Genomic DNA, 6,262 nt, shown 5'->3' with positions numbered 1-6,262 from the left:
AGTTCACAAAGTGACTTTCGATCTTGAAAACATAGAAAAAATCCTTTCCTAATATTGACGATGACAAAGATGAAGGTAAAATCTTCAATTGCACTTCATTCATCTTCATTAGGCTGGGGTATTGACAGTTAATCTTGTTTGAGCTTCATCAGCAGCTCCCCTACACCCAAACCAACAATCACGCGCACAATGGACGGTCAAAGAGACCGGTGAGACGGTGAGATGCCTGCTCTTGATGGCGCAGACATTCAGTGATAGAACGGCGAGAATTTTGTGAGCCTTCACTAAGGTGAGTGCCGTAATGAGCATCTAGTACTGAATAAACGGCAAGTATTTTGAAGATTTTGAGTACCCCATAGACGGTCACTAAATTGTAGAGCGTAGACTGTGGCTGGAGAGTTTGTTAGAGCTTGTACTTGAACCACGGTGAGTATTTGATTGCTTTGATTGGGGCTTGAGAATTAATGACTACCTTTAATTTGAATGATCTTGAGAATATAAATCACTAGTGCATGGCTCCACGTTTATTTTAGGTCCCTGTATATGGTGGCCTTGAGGACCTAGCTGTGAGTATCGCAGGTATAACTATTACTAGGGCGAATATGGACTTAGTTTACAAGTGATATTTACACATGTTTTACAAATCATCAAAAAACTATTACTATGTTGCTAACGATAGACAAACGTGCATGTCTCTCATGAGTGTACAATTGAAGACTGCTTGGTTGATGCTTATCTCTTATGTGAGCGAGGTTAGCATTTCTCATTCCCATGTGTGCAAGTGAACGTATCTAATCTAATTATTATCTATTCGCTGCCTGCTGGTAAGGGTACGCACTACGCATCACTGACGTTTTGCATGCGAAATGCCTTCGTTTGTAGTAGGTATGCAGGATGCCTGCTATATGTCTAATTCTTTATAAGCTATGTCTAAGGCTTCGTAGAAAAGCACATATTATATTGTATTATGCGGCCTATATGCCCAATTCCTTCGTGTAAAGGTAGTGTTTGATAGCTTCATGTAAATTCTCTGTGTCTAACGGCTGAGAGTATAGATGAGTATGTCTATGTATATATAATTCCTGTGTGCGCGCTGTTCATTGTCTTGCAATGACAGATGACCGTGGCCAACGATCATGAACACCTTTACGAATAGAAAAGACCTCATTAGAGCGTGAGCCTTTCTCCATGGGCCTGGAGCTCGGTTCTCTCAGAGCTTGGGTGGCTCGACCGATGACGTGTACAAGGGACGATGTCTTCCCATGCCAGCAAATGAAGTCACTCATGGTGATTGATGTAACATGCCTGCATGACTGAGTACTCTACATTCATTTAGTTGTTCTTACTTATTCCCTTCGGTCTGCGGATCTGTCACGTTTGAAAACGATGCAAAAATGACATGTTGCACTACGATTCTACTTTTAAGAATCAGGGGATTGAAAAACCTTTTTCTGCCTCTTACTCTCCTTGTCTACATTTGCCCATTGATTCATATATTTGCCAATTTGTGATTTGGTTGAAAATTAACGGACTATTTTTCTAATAAACTGTAATCAGGTTACCATCAATTAATTGAATAATCACTCTGGTATTCTGTATGAAAGATAACAAAATGATTAGCAGCTCCATAATACTAATCCTCCACAGTGCCCAGTCACTTATGTCTAGCCGAGCGATAAAAACTGAACAAGTAAAAAGATTAAATGACTATCAAGATTATTATTTCTCGGACAATAGAATCGAGCGCATTGCTATCGTTCTCTGATCTCGTTCTTAGTAATGTGCTATGACACTAACTCGTTCAGCATCCCAGTCCTTTTGAATGCCTCCTTCAAATGCGAGGCTTCGAATACCAGCTCACCTAATGTTCACTAGACGCACGCATGTGAGGCAGATCTACGTACCTCAAAAAAGCTTGCGTTCACTAAAATCATAATCCAGAATACACATGAGTGGATGTTTGCATTTTCTTGTGTGTTGTAAAACGGACACTCGGGAACAAGCTCATTTTCTATGTATGCATCTATAGGTACTTGCAATTTTCAGACGGAGAAGCAAATTCCTACGCAAGTAAATAGCAGCATGTGTCTGAACACGGGTGTGACAGGCGAGGAATCGTCCGCAGGTTAATCAAGCGGGCAGTCAAGATATGATCTGCATCAATACTTCTCCTAAGGAATGACCGAGATGTCAAAGCAGATATTTTTCGGCTCCATTAACTGCAAGCTATGCAGAGATGAGATAAGAATGGCGTTTGAACATCGGCCTGACTGTCTTCGAGCAAAGTAAACATCATTATTTATGGCCTGAGATGCTCAGTCTCGGCTAGTTCTCTGCCGCACTTCCGACCCGATCACAAAACTTCGACGCTAAGCTTCGACTCTGCTAATCACGCTCGAATGCTTCCAGGCTCAACGATCTGCGCGAACAACGTTCAGCATATAACATAAAATTCTTAATTAGATGCTTCATTAAAATTAACACTCGCTGCGCTTTTTTACGGCAAGTCTCTAAAAACTGTCGCGCACATTCGTCGTCGCTCGGTTTCTCAACATAAAATCGTTCTTTCAAGACGCCGCCGATGCCGTGTAGCGAAAATCTTCGTCTAGTTTATTATTCTTTCGCTTTTGGCGCTTAGTGACATCAAGCACCGAAATCTTAGAGGCAGCCTTGCAATCTTTATAGTTCAACACGGCATTAAGCTGCAACTATTAAAGCAATGAAGGTTCGTTGATGGCTTAATTTTCAAAAGTTTCATTTCCTTCGTATCGAAAACATGAACTGTTTAAAATTTTGTCAGAAACATACGCACTGAGTCGTCTTGATCTAAATTTGGGTCATCTTGTCTTGTGAGCAATGTTTATATTCCTGTACACAAACGATCGTACCAGACCACTCTAGCAGTTTTCAAGGTTTTTCATGCAATTCATTCATTAATCGTTCTCGATAGGACAATGGAGTAATAAAAAGTTAATAATATTCACGATTCATTTAATATATTTCATTAATGCTAGTTATTTTACATTACTGGCATTAGTTTGTTTCTTCTTTACGTTTGATAGGTCAGTGACAGCACTTAGTACTCCCGTCACAACCAGTCGCCACAAGCACCCAGAACATTCGTATCATGTTTTCAACGGAGTTTCGGAAGAGTAAGAAAACACTATTTATAAAGCAATAACATATTAATCATCTGCTAACCTTTACGAAGATATTTCTATGATTAGTATAAATAATATGATGAAATATTCACCTTGAGACCGAGGCGCGGATGACACCGGGTGCCCATTAGGTTAGGTGTTAGTATCAAGAGCACCAGGGCATTCAAGCTCCCCTCGGAATTCCTTCTCATGGTCACACGTCACTCACTTTTGAAGTCGAACATCTGAAGATTTCATGTAAGCAATACCGGGGCATCTCGAGTATCCAGACCGTCAGGACAAAGGTGTGCACTGCGCAAGCCAGCTTTCTAGTGCTGGTATTCTATTTTTTTTTCTGAAGATTCCATCGTCTATTTCTTGTTCTCGAAAAGATTTCGCATTTTTTAAACGATGATTTTACTGACGCGAGTGTTAAAAGCTCAAGATGAAAGGAGCCTCGCCGACATCTCTAAATGTTTCGCTCAGAGCAATAGAAATGTCTCTATTTAACGTTCAGAATTCTCTTGCGCGTGAGCCACTGCGTACAAAGGTTGCTCCGCCTCCCCGATGGGCAGTTGAACAAACTTGCTATTCTATCGTCCCACAATCTTTGCTCTTATCTAATTTGGCTATTGATAATCGACTAGGTCTTCAAATATGATTTTGAAATCTTGTACCATATATTTGTGTTGGACTCATTTTGTTTTTACATCAGAATCTTATTTGTAGTTTATATCTATTGTATGCAGCTTAGTTGTATCTTGATTTTATTGTATTTCTGTAGCACTGGTGTTGTTATGAAAATATATTTATCCTGTGTCTGTGAAGCTAAGTAGTTGTGTTGTGTCGGTCGTAGCCATAACGTCTTCTAATTACTCCAGTCTCAGCCAGTCGTCTTCATACTCCAGTCTCAGCCAATCGTCTTCATACTTCAGTATCAGCTGGTCTTCTTCATACTCCAGTCTCAGCTAGTCGTCTTCATACTCCAGTCTCAGCTAGTCGTCTTCATACTCCAGTCTCNTAGTCGTCTTCATACTCCAGCAAGTTAATATCAACAAAATTCACCTAAATTGAGGCAAGCTGATGATTGTTGATGGAACTGATCGCTGAAGGAGCCGATATTTAATTCATTAACGATCATTGAAACTTTAGGAATTTTTGTATGTAATTTTCCTTAAATTTTTTTCTGCAGTATAATTCTTAATGTCTTGCTGTGTGGATGCTTAATTATGTTATTTAGGATTTTTATTGGCTCACAAAGCAAGAATTTTTTTTATTTCATGAAGTTCAATGTAAGTTATTCTAATGTAATTTACGCGGATACTAATCTGTTAAATTTCATTATAGTCCCAACAAATAAATTTGAAGAGAAAAGCATCCGAATGAACCGACATAGTTGCGATGTTAGTGAGCATTGAGCGCGTCAGTGCCCCGCTTGCGTTCTCACTCCTGCCGCTGCTGCGTCGCTCGCTAGTCCAGCTGGTAATGCATGTATCTTTTCAAAAATTTTCCAGATCGAACAATATTCTTCATTGAAACTGCATTTTTATCAACCAACGGCATCTGAAGAATATTGTTCCATCTTGAAAATTTTAATCAATGAATTCTCTGGTCATTAACCACTCGTGTTTAATAAAGCTTATTCTGCTATATTATTCTAACATACCAAAAATAGGTACGAGTTTGTGACTCCGTCAGCCAATCACTGAAGGCTCTTCAAGCTAAACCTACCAGTGACCGATCAAAAATCGTCCGATACATGTACTCAATTAGGCCGCTACATGTACTTGTCTGCTAAGTGTATTTAGGCTGCTATACGTGTACTTAGGTTCACTATATCGTTTGCGTTTTGGTATGTGTGGAGTGTTTGTTTTCTTCACGTTAGTTATTGTTGTAACTTCGACTGTCCCCGCGGCGGGACAGAAATTTCACGCAGAAGCTGTATTTGAATCTAAGAATTAATGCAATCTTTATTGGTTTTGAGTGATTGCCATACAGGACTATTCCACATGTATTCTAAGACATTTCCTGCATATATGTGATTAAATAATTTCGAAACGGGAAATGTAAATCTAGCAAAGTTGTAAAAAGCAGCCACTGCAGATTATTCAACAGCCATGAATCAATGAATTTTGATATGATTTTATGCAATCCTATAAGGTTTTATTCATGCGAATCAATTTTGTATAACAAATTATTTTGGGCAGAAATTAGCAGATAATTTTTTATTGTATGCTGATTCCAGATATCGGCGCATTGCTATATACTTCACAAGAATGATTGATATAAATTCCAGAATTATATAATTATGTCTGCCCTATATTGATATGAAAAAATATATTCATTTCTCAGGGAATATTTTTTTCAATTACAGGCGCAGTGATTTGTCTCAAAATATTTGATGAATTAGAATATTGCGTATATTCTCTTAATGGGTTACGTGTTCTATATATACATGTATATCGAATTTATCAGTTTCTTTTTTGAATGCATGGTCTTGTCTTTCTAAACTTCAATATTATCGTGGGGTATAGTGGCAAATAAAGCAAAGATAAAATGATAATGAAAAAAGTAAACGATAAATAACAGAAATCAAAATATAAATAATCCATGCGTTTCCTCAACTCGTGTTCTAATCTCGGATTAAAGATTCGAAGCCTTTCTGTAATGTAAAAACAAACCCAAATATAGGACTATTAATAATGAGCTAAACACTGAATGGAACCAAACACTACACACATGAATAAAGAACATATATACATATATCCTTAAATTAACGACAATTATTGAAGCACCACTCAATTTACTCGCACATTTTTATCACAAATATTATCAGAACCAATGCAATCACGTACCTCTGTGGTGGAGCTCGCAACAATGACAAAAAGTAAACTTTCATCAACGAAGTTATTATCGGCGAAGAATCAAAACTAAATTGACAAACTTCACAAATCCTATTGCAATCTCGTAAAATATTAATATTGATATTCGCTTGTAGCAGAATAAATTCTATATGATAATATTTTCGAACTTGCGCGCGACACAACTTATTCTACGGACCGTAGCCAGAATATTTCACTTGTGTTTCTGCAAGCCACGGAGCACGCAAACTTTGATAATCT

The sequence above is a fragment of the Hyalella azteca genome, unplaced genomic scaffold (genome assembly GCF_000764305.2).
Source record: "Hyalella azteca isolate HAZT.00-mixed unplaced genomic scaffold, Hazt_2.0.2 contig4197, whole genome shotgun sequence".
NCBI lineage: Eukaryota > Metazoa > Arthropoda > Malacostraca > Amphipoda > Hyalellidae > Hyalella > Hyalella azteca.
Note: the sequence above shows the minus strand (reverse complement) of the source record.